Source organism: Seriola aureovittata, chromosome 24, assembly GCF_021018895.1.
Source record: "Seriola aureovittata isolate HTS-2021-v1 ecotype China chromosome 24, ASM2101889v1, whole genome shotgun sequence".
Classification (NCBI taxonomy): domain Eukaryota; kingdom Metazoa; phylum Chordata; class Actinopteri; order Carangiformes; family Carangidae; genus Seriola; species Seriola aureovittata.
In genome coordinates this window covers 46622-59121 of record NC_079387.1, presented here as the reverse complement: position 1 = coordinate 59121, position 12500 = coordinate 46622, and the positions used below count along the sequence as shown (strand labels likewise).

The following is a 12500-nucleotide window of genomic DNA, read 5'->3' as shown; positions in this document are numbered from 1 at the left end:
AGGTGCTGTAAGCTTTTTGGCATCTCTTTGCAATCAGCAGAGGACGCTGCTGCTCCTGCTTCAACAACCTGTTACTCTGCACCTGGCTGCACTTTTGGGGACGGGACAGCACAGATCACAATGTAAAGACACTTTTGTATTAAAATGTTACAAAGTTGACATGTTGAGAGCCAAAGCAACAAGCAAACGCTGAAAAGGAAAGGCTCCTGCGCTAGACATAAACACGTAGCTTCGTGCATGAAGGACATGATCATCATGTTTAAAGAGGGTATTTGTCGCGCTCCCTCTCGCTTACGGCCATACCACTCTGAACGCGCCCGATCTCGTCCGATCTCGGAAGCCAAGCAGGGTCGGGCCTGGTTAGTACTTGGATGGGAGACCGCCTGGGAATACCAGGTGCTGTAAGCTTTTTGGCATCTCTTTGCAATCAGCAGAGGACGCTGCTGCTCCTGCTTCAACAACCTGTTACTCTGCACCTGGCTGCACTTTTGGGGACAGCACAGATCACAATGTAAAGACACTTTTGTATTAAAATGTTACAAAGTTGACATGTTGAGAGCCAAAGCAACAAGCAAACGCTGAAAAGGAAAGGCTCCTGCGCTAGACATAAACACGTAGCTTCGTGCATGAAGGACATGATCATCATGTTTAAAGAGGGTATTTGTCGCGCTCCCTCTCGCTTACGGCCATACCACTCTGAACACGCATGCGTGAGTCAAACGTGAGTCGGCAATACCTGTGTGAGAGAGAGGAGAGAGGATCGCGGACCTCTGTTTTTTTTTTTTTTTTCTACTTCCCTTAGTTCATTCTTCTTTCTTTTTTCATTACATCTTACTTTTCCGTGCATCCTTTGTTTGTTTATTTGTTTGGACATTCCCCCCGGCAGTTTTACTGTTCGGGGGAGGCTTATTTGAGTTTTTTTTTCATGTTTTCTCGGACGGATTTAATGGTGACGGAAGCGGGAAATGGCTCATTAATTACGGAAATGGATCACGGACATAAAATAAGTCAAGTTGTAGCGGAGAAAGAAATGAATGAGTGGGAAGTAGTCGAAACAAAAGAACAGAGAGTCAGAAGAAAGAGTTTGAAAAAAAAAAGTAGCGAAGAGAGCACGGGAACAGCTGATTCAGCGATGACGGCGCCGGCGAGAGGAGAGAGAGAGGAGAGAGAGCGGCGAGCAGCAATGACAGCTGCAACGGGCAGAGGACGGAGGAGCGAGACCGGAGGAGCCGTGAGGGAGAGCGGAGATGGAGATCGGACCAGGCCGGGACTCCATGGAGCTCCGAGAGCGGCGGCGGAGAGGGAGAGAGCAGCGGCGGGAGAGAGAGAGAAAGCAGCAGCGGCGGGCGAGCGAGAGGCGAGCGGCGGAGAGGAGAGAGAGACTGGAGCAGTCGGTGAGAGACAGCAGCGACAAGGAACAACAAAGCAGACAGTTGGGAATACTTACGATCGGGAATTAACAGCGAGCCTGGAAGTGACCGGACAAGACGAGGTCCCGGTGCTGGAACTCATGAGAGCCATCCGAGCTCTGTGTGGGGGGCTTATTGCCTGCAGAGCGACCGGTGCCAGGACGTATGAGATAACTATGTCTCATGCCAAGGGGAAGGAGCGGCTCCTAGACGGTTTCAAAATAGGTAACACAAGCATTTTAGTAAAAAACCTTTGTAACGATGAGTTAATGGTTTCCTTTCTAAACTTACCTGCGTATATCACAGACGATGAAATCATGCAAAAGCTTGAGGGATGGGGTGTATCGGCTGCATCCGCTATTAGAAGGAGGATGTGGCCGGGCACACAAGTAGCGGACGGGACGAGGTTTTTAAAAGTTAAATTTAATGACAAAGTGCAATCGTTACCGTATTCAGCGCGGTTTGAAACTGTAATGGGACCTGAATACTTCCGTGTGATACATGACAGACAAGCAAAAGTTTGCAGGATGTGCCTCCAGCCGGGGCACATCCTGAGAGATTGTCCGGAGTTCTCCTGTCACAAGTGCGGAGTCCAGGGACATTATGCGAGGGAGTGCAGCAGCCAACAGAAAAAGATTAAAAAATGTGAGGTGTGCTGCAACCTGATGGAGGAATGTAGCTGTAATTACAGTGAGTCTGATGTTGTGGCGGGGTCCGGATCGGAGGCACCGTCAACAGAGGCGGAGGACATGAGTGAGGAGGAGGAGGAAGGAGAAGAGGCCGGTGAGGGGGGCAGCGGCACCGTGGAAGCGGCTGACAGAGAGGGTCTCCCCCAGCGGAGGGCTACAAGCCTCTCAAAAGCCGCACAGAGCCTGGCCACAAAGCTGGTCGAGAGCAGAGACGGGCTGAGTGTAAACTCTGGTCCCCGAGAGAGAGGAAAGGGCAAGGGCGGAAACGGGCTCGCGGAGGGGCCGGAGCCGTCCATTGCCCTGGAATCGATGGACGTGGGGGAGACTCTGAGCGATCTGCAGCAGGCGGCAGCCGCACCCCCCAGAGCGCCGGCTTCGACCTCCCCGACTCAGCAGGGGGAATCAGACGGTGACTCTGAGATGGACGTCGCCACCATCCAGAGCATCAGGAAGCAGCACACCTCTACTATAGCCGCTAGAACTAAGAAAAGGAAGAAAGAAAAAAGAACGATGAATAAACTAGGTGTTTAAAAAACATTTTTTTGTTACAATGTTGCTGCTGCACTCCCTGAACATCAATGGTCTCCGCACTTGTGGCAGGATGAAAAATATATTAAGTAATCCAGCCTGCGATGTCCTATGTCTCCAGGAGACAAGATGGGATGAGGACAGCTTAAAAGCAGCAACAAAGATAAATAAAGGGGAAATATATTATAATAATGGCACTAATAAATCATGTGGAATAGCTACTATAATAAATACTAATATGATAGAAAATAGTAAACTAATATATAAGGATAATGAAGGTAGAATATTAATTATAGATATCATAGTAAATAATAGTACCTTTAGAATAATCAATGTATATGCCAGTAATTGTGAAAAAGAAAGGAAAGAGATGTTTAATAAAATAGGAAGATGGGTAAATAACAAAACTTTAATAGTTGGGGACTTTAATACAGTGTTAACAAAATCGGATATATCTGTAAATAATGTATATAAAAATGACAGCAGTAGAACAGCATTATATGAATTGATGAACAATTATAACTTGATGGATATATGGAGAATACAGAATCCTTTAAAAAGAACATTCTCAAGAAGACAGGTGGTAAAGGGTACATTAAGACAATCAAGACTAGACTTATGTTTAGCGGCCCCAGAAGTGATTAAGAAAATTAACAAAACAACGTACAAATTTAATACATGGAGTGATCATGCAACTCTGGAGTGTCTGCTGGACTCGGTAGGGGGGATCAAGGGAGGAGGCACCTGGTGCCTCAACTCCAGCCTCCTGATGGACCCGGCATATGTCAAAAAAATCAAAAACTTACTTAGTTACGCTAGAACAGAAATGCAAATAGATAATAATTATATAGAAAGATGGGACAATATAAAAGAAAGAATCAAAAAAGCAAGTATCAATTATAGCAAAGAGAAAAAATGGAAAGAAAAACAAGAAGAACAGAACATCAGAAAGCAACTAGAAGAAGAACTGATATTAATAGATAACCAAAGAAATAGAAGCTGTGAAAAGTATGAATTATATAAAAATCAATTAAATAATATAGAAAGGGAAAGATGTAAAGGGGCTGCAGTTAGGAGTAGATTTCAAAATCTGGTAGATGGGGAGAAGTGCACAGCTTTTTTTCTGGGGATGGAAAAGCAAAAACAGAATAAAACTATAATAGAAGAATTGAAAGATAGAAGCAATAACATACACACAGATAGAATAGAGATACTAGAAATTATTAAAGAATACTATACGAATTTATTCAAAGAAGAAGGAAGCAACAATGAAAAAACAGAAAAAATATTATCATATGTAGACAAAAAAATTAACATGGAGGATAAAGAATGGTGTGACAGCAAATTAACATTAAAAGAAATAGAAGTGACAATAGACAACTTAAACAAGAATAAAAGTCCAGGATCTGATGGCTTAACAGCAGAATTTTACATCAGGTTTAAGGAACAGCTGGCCCCCCTGTTGCTCGACCTCTACCATACAATGCAAGAACAACAAAAAACACCAAAATCTTTCACTACAGGTATGATTACAGTAATTTATAAGAATAAAGGAGACAGAAACATAATATCCAACTATAGACCAATAAGCCTGCTAAATACAGATTACAAGATACTCACCAAAACCTTGGCCAATAGAATAAAACAGACATTAAATCAAATAATTAGTATAAATCAGGCCTACAGCATACCCAGTAGAAACATCCAAGATTCAATTGCTACAGTAAGAGATACAGTAAGAGGAATGACAGCACAGGGGGGGCTTCTGCTAACAATAGACCTTGAAAAGGCATTTGACAGAGTAGAACACCAGTTTCTTTATAAAGTATTAGAGAAATTTGGATATGGACAAGGGTTTATAAATTGGATACAGTTATTGTACAAAAACGCCAAAAGTGTAATAAAATGCAATGGAATGATAACAGACAGTATTCAAATTAGAAGATCGGTGAGGCAAGGATGTCCGCTGTCAGGCCTGCTATATAGCATAGTGGCAGAGCCACTAGCTCAAGCGATAATTAAAGATAAAGAAATAACAGGAATACAAACACCCAAAAACAGTACTATTAAAATAACTCAATACGCAGATGACATTACAATAACAGTCAAATCAGGTAAATGCATAGACAAAATCATGGAACATTTCAAAACTTACAGCAAAGCATCAGGAGCAAAAATAAACATAACCAAATCTGAAATAGGTCAACTTGGAAGGGTGAATAACTATGTAAATAAATGGGGATTTAGGGTAAACAATGGGTGTAGGAAAATATTAGGAGTATATATAGGAGAGAATGAGGGTGGGGCTAGGGACAGAGGGTGGAGGGAAATGATAGGGAAATTGCAAGGGATTTTAAACTTGTGGAGAGCAAGAGGTTTAACACTGAAAGGAAAGGTAATTGTAGTTAATGCTCTGATACTGTCAAAAATTAATCATTTAATGGGAACCTGTGAGCTGCCGCAATGGGCACTTAAATCGCTGACAGCAGCAATCTCCTCCTTCCTTTGGAGGGGAAAGGGAAATTCGATAGCTCACAGAGTGTTAATTGCTAATAGAAGGGAGGGGGGTTTAGGATTAATTGATATAGGTGCAAAAAAAGATGCACTCAGGGTTAAAATTATCAGAAATTTTCTAGATCCGGACCGGCAGTACCCCTGGGAGGACTGGTTGGCCAGCTACCTGGCCGAGTACGGGGAGAAAGACGCATACAATCTGTGCTTGCTCCTCCCCAGAAAAGTCAGGAATGGCCTGCCTGGCTTCTACCAGGAGGTACTTGAGGCTTGGGGAAAGATTCTGCCCCACCTCTGGCCCAAGTGCAGTAATAAAGAGCATGTGCTGCAATTACCTTTCTTGAACAGTCCCTTCTTTGTATGTGAGGGGAGAGTTCTGATCAGCGGTCCGATGAGAGAGGCTGGGCTAACGAGGGTAGATCAAGTGATCGATGAGAGAGGAGATTTTAATGTTGAATTGATATGCAAAAGAATGAGAGAGAGAAAAATAATGTATAGAAAAGAAAACATAAGAAAACTGAAAGAGAAATTTGAACAAACCCTTGACCCTGTGTGGCGAGGTTTGCTAAAAGAGAATAAAAAAGGTATTGGAGCTGCTCTTCCCCAACTGGAATACATAGAAAAGGACAACAGAAAAAGACTGGAAAATGTCCAAACGAAGACATGGTACAGGTTGCTAGTAGAGAAAATCAAAAGGACACCTACTGCAGAACATACCTGGGAAAAACAATACCCTTTAAAAGAAATTAAAAAAATATGGACAAATATAGACATACCACTAATAGACGGCATGACAAGAAACCTGGACTTTAACATTCGACACAGAAGGATTTACACTGGAATTATCTTGCACCAAATCAATAAACAGAAATACTCGAGGACTTGCACAATATGCAGACAAGAACCAGAGGACATTGAACACATATTTCAAACATGCATAGAAGCAAAGCAGTTACAGTTATATATAAAATCAATCTTACAGGAACATTGCAATTTAAAAATACACAACAATACGGACTGGTTATGGACTTGGTTATTTGGAATTACAGGAAAACATCCAAAGAAGAATAACACACTGATCAACACAATCCTAGCGCTGGCAAGGAAAACAATATGGATAAATAGGAATTACAAACTATTTGAACAAAAAACAGTCAATGTAAAGAAACTTTTTCAAAACACACTCAAGGCACATATTAGAACAATTTATAGGGCAGACAAGGACACTTTTGACAAACATTTCACAAGACACAACACTTTAATGAAGGCAGGGAATGAGGGAAACTTGTGGTTTATGTTATAGTGTTTTTGTTTAGAGTCTATGCTCTGATAGGTGAGTCATGGAAAAGTATGGATTGTGTTCTTGTTTACTTTATCTATTTATTGATTGTTTGATTGATTGATTGATGGATTGATTGATTGATTTTATTTAATTAATTTAATTAATTTTTTATTTATTTTATTTATTTATTTATTTATTTATTTATTTATTTATTTTTTTTTTTTTTTTTGATCGTAGTGTTATTAAGGCTACGGTTTCTTTATGGTAAAGGATGGGGTTTTATTTATACACTTAGAGGGTGTGTAATGCCATGTTTTTGATAAAAGTATGTCCTGTCAAATGGATTGTATTGTAAATACAGATTGTGCTATATTTTTGATAATAAAAGATAAAAAAAAAAAAACACGCCCGATCTCGGAAGCCAAGCAGGGTCGGGCCTGGTTAGTACTTGGATGGGAGACCGCCTGGGAATACCAGGTGCTGTAAGCTTTTTGGCATCTCTTTGCAATCAGCAGAGGACGCTGCTGCTCCTGCTTCAACAACCTGTTACTCTGCACCTGGCTGCACTTTTGGGGACAGCACAGATCACAATGTAAAGACACTTTTGTATTAAAATGTTACAAAGTTGACATGTTGAGAGCCAAAGCAACAAGCAAACGCTGAAAAGGAAAGGCTCCTGCGCTAGACATAAACACGTAGCTTCGTGCATGAAGGACATGATCGTCATGTTTAAAGAGGGTATTTGTCGCGCTCCCTCTCGCTTACGGCCATACCACTCTGAACACGCCCGATCTCGTCCGATCTCGGAAGCCAAGCAGGGTCGGGCCTGGTTAGTACTTGGATGGGAGACCGCCTGGGAATACCAGGTGCTGTAAGCTTTTTGGCATCTCTTTGCAATCAGCAGAGGACGCTGCTGCTCCTGCTTCAACAACCTGTTACTCTGCACCTGGCTGCACTTTTGGGGACGGGACAGCACAGATCACAATGTAAAGACACTTTTGTATTAAAATGTTACAAAGTTGACATGTTGAGAGCCAAAGCAACAAGCAAACGCTGAAAAGGAAAGGCTCCTGCGCTAGACATAAACACGTAGCTTCGTGCATGAAGGACATGATCGTCATGTTTAAAGAGGGTATTTGTCGCGCTCCCTCTCGCTTACGGCCATACCACTCTGAACACGCCCGATCTCGTCCGATCTCGAAGCCAAGCAGGGTCGGGCCTGGTTAGTACTTGGATGGGAGACCGCCTGGGAATACCAGGTGCTGTAAGCTTTTTGGCATCTCTTTGCAATCAGCAGAGGACGCTGCTGCTCCTGCTTCAACAACCTGTTACTCTGCACCTGGCTGCACTTTTGGGGACGGGACAGCACAGATCACAATGTAAAGACACTTTTGTATTAAAATGTTACAAAGTTGACATGTTGAGAGCCAAAGCAACAAGCAAACGCTGAAAAGAAAGGCTCCTGCGCTAGACATAAACACGTAGCTTCGTGCATGAAGGACATGATCGTCATGTTTAAAGAGGGTATTTGTCGCGCTCCCTCTCGCTTACGGCCATACCACTCTGAACACGCCCGATCTCGTCCGATCTCGGAAGCCAAGCAGGGTCGGGCCTGGTTAGTACTTGGATGGAGACCGCCTGGGAATACCAGGTGCTGTAAGCTTTTTGGCATCTCTTTGCAATCAGCAGAGGACGCTGCTGCTCCTGCTTCAACAACCTGTTACTCTGCACCTGGCTGCACTTTTGGGGACGGACAGCACAGATCACAATGTAAAGACACTTTTGTATTAAAATGTTACAAAGTTGACATGTTGAGAGCCAAAGCAACAAGCAAACGCTGAAAAGGAAAGGCTCCTGCGCTAGACATAAACACGTAGCTTCGTGCATGAAGGACATGATCGTCATGTTTAAAGAGGGTATTTGTCGCGCTCCCTCTCGCTTACGGCCATACCACTCTGAACACGCCCGATCTCGTCCGATCTCGGAAGCCAAGCAGGGTCGGGCCTGGTTAGTACTTGGATGGGAGACCGCCTGGGAATACCAGGTGCTGTAAGCTTTTTGGCATCTCTTTGCAATCAGCAGAGGACGCTGCTGCTCCTGCTTCAACAACCTGTTACTCTGCACCTGGCTGCACTTTTGGGGACGGGACAGCACAGATCACAATGTAAAGACACTTTTGTATTAAAATGTTACAAAGTTGACATGTTGAGAGCCAAAGCAACAAGCAAACGCTGAAAAGAAAGGCTCCTGCGCTAGACATAAACACGTAGCTTCGTGCATGAAGGACATGATCGTCATGTTTAAAGAGGGTATTTGTCGCGCTCCCTCTCGCTTACGGCCATACCACTCTGAACACGCCCGATCTCGTCCGATCTCGAAGCCAAGCAGGGTCGGGCCTGGTTAGTACTTGGATGGGAGACCGCCTGGGAATACCAGGTGCTGTAAGCTTTTTGGCATCTCTTTGCAATCAGCAGAGGACGCTGCTGCTCCTGCTTCAACAACCTGTTACTCTGCACCTGGCTGCACTTTTGGGGACGGGACAGCACAGATCACAATGTAAAGACACTTTTGTATTAAAATGTTACAAAGTTGACATGTTGAGAGCCAAAGCAACAAGCAAACGCTGAAAAGGAAAGGCTCCTGCGCTAGACATAAACACGTAGCTTCGTGCATGAAGGACATGATCGTCATGTTAAAGAGGGTATTTGTCGCGCTCCCTCTCGCTTACGGCCATACCACTCTGAACGCGCCCGATCTCGTCCGATCTCGGAAGCCAAGCAGGGTCGGGCCTGGTTAGTACTTGGATGGGAGACCGCCTGGGAATACCAGGTGCTGTAAGCTTTTTGGCATCTCTTTGCAATCAGCAGAGGACGCTGCTGCTCCTGCTTCAACAACCTGTTACTCTGCACCTGGCTGCACTTTTGGGGACGGGACAGCACAGATCACAATGTAAAGACACTTTTGTATTAAAATGTTACAAAGTTGACATGTTGAGAGCCAAAGCAACAAGCAAACGCTGAAAAGGAAAGGCTCCTGCGCTAGACATAAACACGTAGCTTCGTGCATGAAGGACATGATCGTCATGTTTAAAGAGGGTATTTGTCGCGCTCCCTCTCGCTTACGGCCATACCACTCTGAACACGCCCGATCTCGTCCGATCTCGGAAGCCAAGCAGGGTCGGGCCTGGTTAGTACTTGGATGGGAGACCGCCTGGGAATACCAGGTGCTGTAAGCTTTTTGGCATCTCTTTGCAATCAGCAGAGGACGCTGCTGCTCCTGCTTCAACAACCTGTTACTCTGCACCTGGCTGCACTTTTGGGGACGGGACAGCACAGATCACAATGTAAAGACACTTTTGTATTAAAATGTTACAAAGTTGACATGTTGAGAGCCAAAGCAACAAGCAAACGCTGAAAAGGAAAGGCTCCTGCGCTAGACATAAACACGTAGCTTCGTGCATGAAGGACATGATCGTCATGTTTAAAGAGGGTATTTGTCGCGCTCCCTCTCGCTTACGGCCATACCACTCTGAACACGCCCGATCTCGTCCGATCTCGGAAGCCAAGCAGGGTCGGGCCTGGTTAGTACTTGGATGGGAGACCGCCTGGGAATACCAGGTGCTGTAAGCTTTTTGGCATCTCTTTGCAATCAGCAGAGGACGCTGCTGCTCCTGCTTCAACAACCTGTTACTCTGCACCTGGCTGCACTTTTGGGGACGGGACAGCACAGATCACAATGTAAAGACACTTTTGTATTAAAATGTTACAAAGTTGACATGTTGAGAGCCAAAGCAACAAGCAAACGCTGAAAAGGAAAGGCTCCTGCGCTAGACATAAACACGTAGCTTCGTGCATGAAGGACATGATCGTCATGTTTAAAGAGGGTATTTGTCGCGCTCCCTCTCGCTTACGGCCATACCACTCTGAACACGCCCGATCTCGTCCGATCTCGGAAGCCAAGCAGGGTCGGGCCTGGTTAGTACTTGGATGGGAGACCGCCTGGGAATACCAGGTGCTGTAAGCTTTTTGGCATCTCTTTGCAATCAGCAGAGGACGCTGCTGCTCCTGCTTCAACAACCTGTTACTCTGCACCTGGCTGCACTTTTGGGGACGGGACAGCACAGATCACAATGTAAAGACACTTTTGTATTAAAATGTTACAAAGTTGACATGTTGAGAGCCAAAGCAACAAGCAAACGCTGAAAAGGAAAGGCTCCTGCGCTAGACATAAACACGTAGCTTCGTGCATGAAGGACATGATCGTCATGTTTAAAGAGGGTATTTGTCGCGCTCCCTCTCGCTTACGGCCATACCACTCTGAACACGCCCGATCTCGTCCGATCTCGGAAGCCAAGCAGGGTCGGGCCTGGTTAGTACTTGGATGGGAGACCGCCTGGGAATACCAGGTGCTGTAAGCTTTTTGGCATCTCTTTGCAATCAGCAGAGGACGCTGCTGCTCCTGCTTCAACAACCTGTTACTCTGCACCTGGCTGCACTTTTGGGGACGGGACAGCACAGATCACAATGTAAAGACACTTTTGTATTAAAATGTTACAAAGTTGACATGTTGAGAGCCAAAGCAACAAGCAAACGCTGAAAAGGAAAGGCTCCTGCGCTAGACATAAACACGTAGCTTCGTGCATGAAGGACATGATCGTCATGTTTAAAGAGGGTATTTGTCGCGCTCCCTCTCGCTTACGGCCATACCACTCTGAACACGCATGCGTGAGTCAAACGTGAGTCGGCAATACCTGTGTGAGAGAGAGGAGAGAGGATCGCGGACCTCTGTTTTTTTTCTACTTCCCTTAGTTCATTCTTCTTTCTTTTTTCATTACATCTTACTTTTCCGTGCATCCTTTGTTTGTTTATTTGTTTGGACATTCCCCCCGCAGTTTTACTGTTCGGGGGAGGCTTATTTGAGTTTTTTTTTCTCATGTTTTCTCGGACGGATTTAATGGTGACGGAAACGGGAAATGGCTCATTAATTACGGAAATGGATCACGGACATAAAATAAGTCAAGTTGTAGCGGAGAAAGAAATGAATGAGTGGGAGGTAGTTGAAACAAAAGTCAGAAGAAAGAGTTTGAAAAAAAAAAGTAGCGAAGAGAGCACGGGAACAGCTGATTCAGCGATGACGGCGCCGCGAGAGAGAGAGAGAGGAGAGAGAGCTGCGAGCAGCAATGACAGCTGCAACGGGCAGAGGACGGAGGAGCGAGCATTCATTTCCTATGGGAAAGACGTTTTGGCTTATAACTCCGGAACGAAAGGTCGTAGAGACACGGGAGTGGGTGGCGTCAGACCTAATTAGGGGGCGCTGAACACGCCAGTCTTGGACCCATCTCTCTACGACTTACGGTTCCCGAGATACAGACAATTTAAAATTTTTACGCAATGCATCTCGGGAACCGAAGGTCCCACAGGCGAGTGGCTGGTACCGTTGGAAAGGGCGTGGCCGAATTAGTGGGGGCGAAACTTGGTTTCAGGTCTCTACGACCTTCCTATCAGAAGCTACAGACCTTAACGACTATGGTAGGGGGTACGATAGGTGGCAAAACTCTGTTAACCTAACCCTAACCCTAACCCTAACCCTAACCCTAACCCTAACCCTAACCCTAACCCTAACCCTAACCCTAAATAAAAAAAGAAGAAAAAATAAAAAAAAAAAAACAAAAAAAAAAAAAAAAAAAAAAAAAAAAAAAAAAATAAAAAAAAAAAAAACACGCCCGATCTCGTCCGATCTCGGAAGCCAAGCAGGTCGGGCCTGGTTAGTACTTGGATGGGAGACCGCCTGGGAATACCAGTGCTGTAAGCTTTTTGCATCTCTTTGCAATCAGCAGAGGACGCTGCTGCTCCTGCTTCAACAACCTGTTACTCTGCACCTGGCTGCACTTTTGGGGACAGCACAGATCACAATGTAAAGACACTTTTGTATTAAAATGTTACAAAGTTGACATGTTGAGAGCCAAAGCAACAAGCAAACGCTGAAAAGGAAAGGCTCCTGCGCTAGACAGAAACACGTAGCTTCGTGCATGAAGGACATGATCGTCATGTTTAAAGAGGGTATTTGTCGCGCTCCCCTCTC

The 12500-nt window shown here is 44.6% G+C and overlaps 12 non-coding genes across 12 annotated transcripts in view; all 12 read left to right on the top strand.

Moving 5' to 3' along the window:
* LOC130165788 (5S ribosomal RNA) overlaps positions 1–14 on the top strand; it is a 118-nt gene extending 104 nt beyond the window's left edge. The window contains exon 1 of the ribosomal RNA XR_008826999.1: positions 1–14. This exon is cut by the window's left edge and continues 104 nt beyond it. This is a non-coding gene — a ribosomal RNA (5S ribosomal RNA).
* A 275-nt stretch (positions 15–289) lies between these two features.
* LOC130165727 (5S ribosomal RNA) lies at positions 290–408 on the top strand. Its single transcript, XR_008826942.1, has one exon. It is a non-coding gene; the product is annotated as a 5S ribosomal RNA (ribosomal RNA).
* A 6770-nt stretch (positions 409–7178) lies between these two features.
* Positions 7179–7297, top strand: LOC130165673 (5S ribosomal RNA). The gene has a single exon (XR_008826889.1). It is a non-coding gene; the product is annotated as a 5S ribosomal RNA (ribosomal RNA).
* Positions 7298–7572: 275 nt separating this feature from the next.
* Positions 7573–7690, top strand: LOC130165803 (5S ribosomal RNA). Its single transcript, XR_008827013.1, has one exon. It is a non-coding gene; the product is annotated as a 5S ribosomal RNA (ribosomal RNA).
* A 274-nt stretch (positions 7691–7964) lies between these two features.
* Positions 7965–8082, top strand: LOC130165782 (5S ribosomal RNA). Its single transcript, XR_008826993.1, has one exon. It is a non-coding gene; the product is annotated as a 5S ribosomal RNA (ribosomal RNA).
* A 274-nt stretch (positions 8083–8356) lies between these two features.
* LOC130165672 (5S ribosomal RNA) lies at positions 8357–8475 on the top strand. Its single transcript, XR_008826888.1, has one exon. It is a non-coding gene; the product is annotated as a 5S ribosomal RNA (ribosomal RNA).
* Positions 8476–8749: 274 nt separating this feature from the next.
* On the top strand, positions 8750–8867 carry LOC130165802 (5S ribosomal RNA). Its single transcript, XR_008827012.1, has one exon. It is a non-coding gene; the product is annotated as a 5S ribosomal RNA (ribosomal RNA).
* Positions 8868–9141: 274 nt separating this feature from the next.
* LOC130165716 (5S ribosomal RNA) lies at positions 9142–9260 on the top strand. The gene has a single exon (XR_008826931.1). It is a non-coding gene; the product is annotated as a 5S ribosomal RNA (ribosomal RNA).
* A 275-nt stretch (positions 9261–9535) lies between these two features.
* LOC130165670 (5S ribosomal RNA) lies at positions 9536–9654 on the top strand. Its single transcript, XR_008826886.1, has one exon. It is a non-coding gene; the product is annotated as a 5S ribosomal RNA (ribosomal RNA).
* Positions 9655–9929: 275 nt separating this feature from the next.
* Positions 9930–10048, top strand: LOC130165669 (5S ribosomal RNA). Its single transcript, XR_008826885.1, has one exon. It is a non-coding gene; the product is annotated as a 5S ribosomal RNA (ribosomal RNA).
* A 275-nt stretch (positions 10049–10323) lies between these two features.
* Positions 10324–10442, top strand: LOC130165668 (5S ribosomal RNA). Its single transcript, XR_008826884.1, has one exon. It is a non-coding gene; the product is annotated as a 5S ribosomal RNA (ribosomal RNA).
* A 275-nt stretch (positions 10443–10717) lies between these two features.
* Positions 10718–10836, top strand: LOC130165666 (5S ribosomal RNA). The gene has a single exon (XR_008826883.1). It is a non-coding gene; the product is annotated as a 5S ribosomal RNA (ribosomal RNA).
* The last annotated feature ends 1664 nt before the right edge of the window (positions 10837–12500 follow it).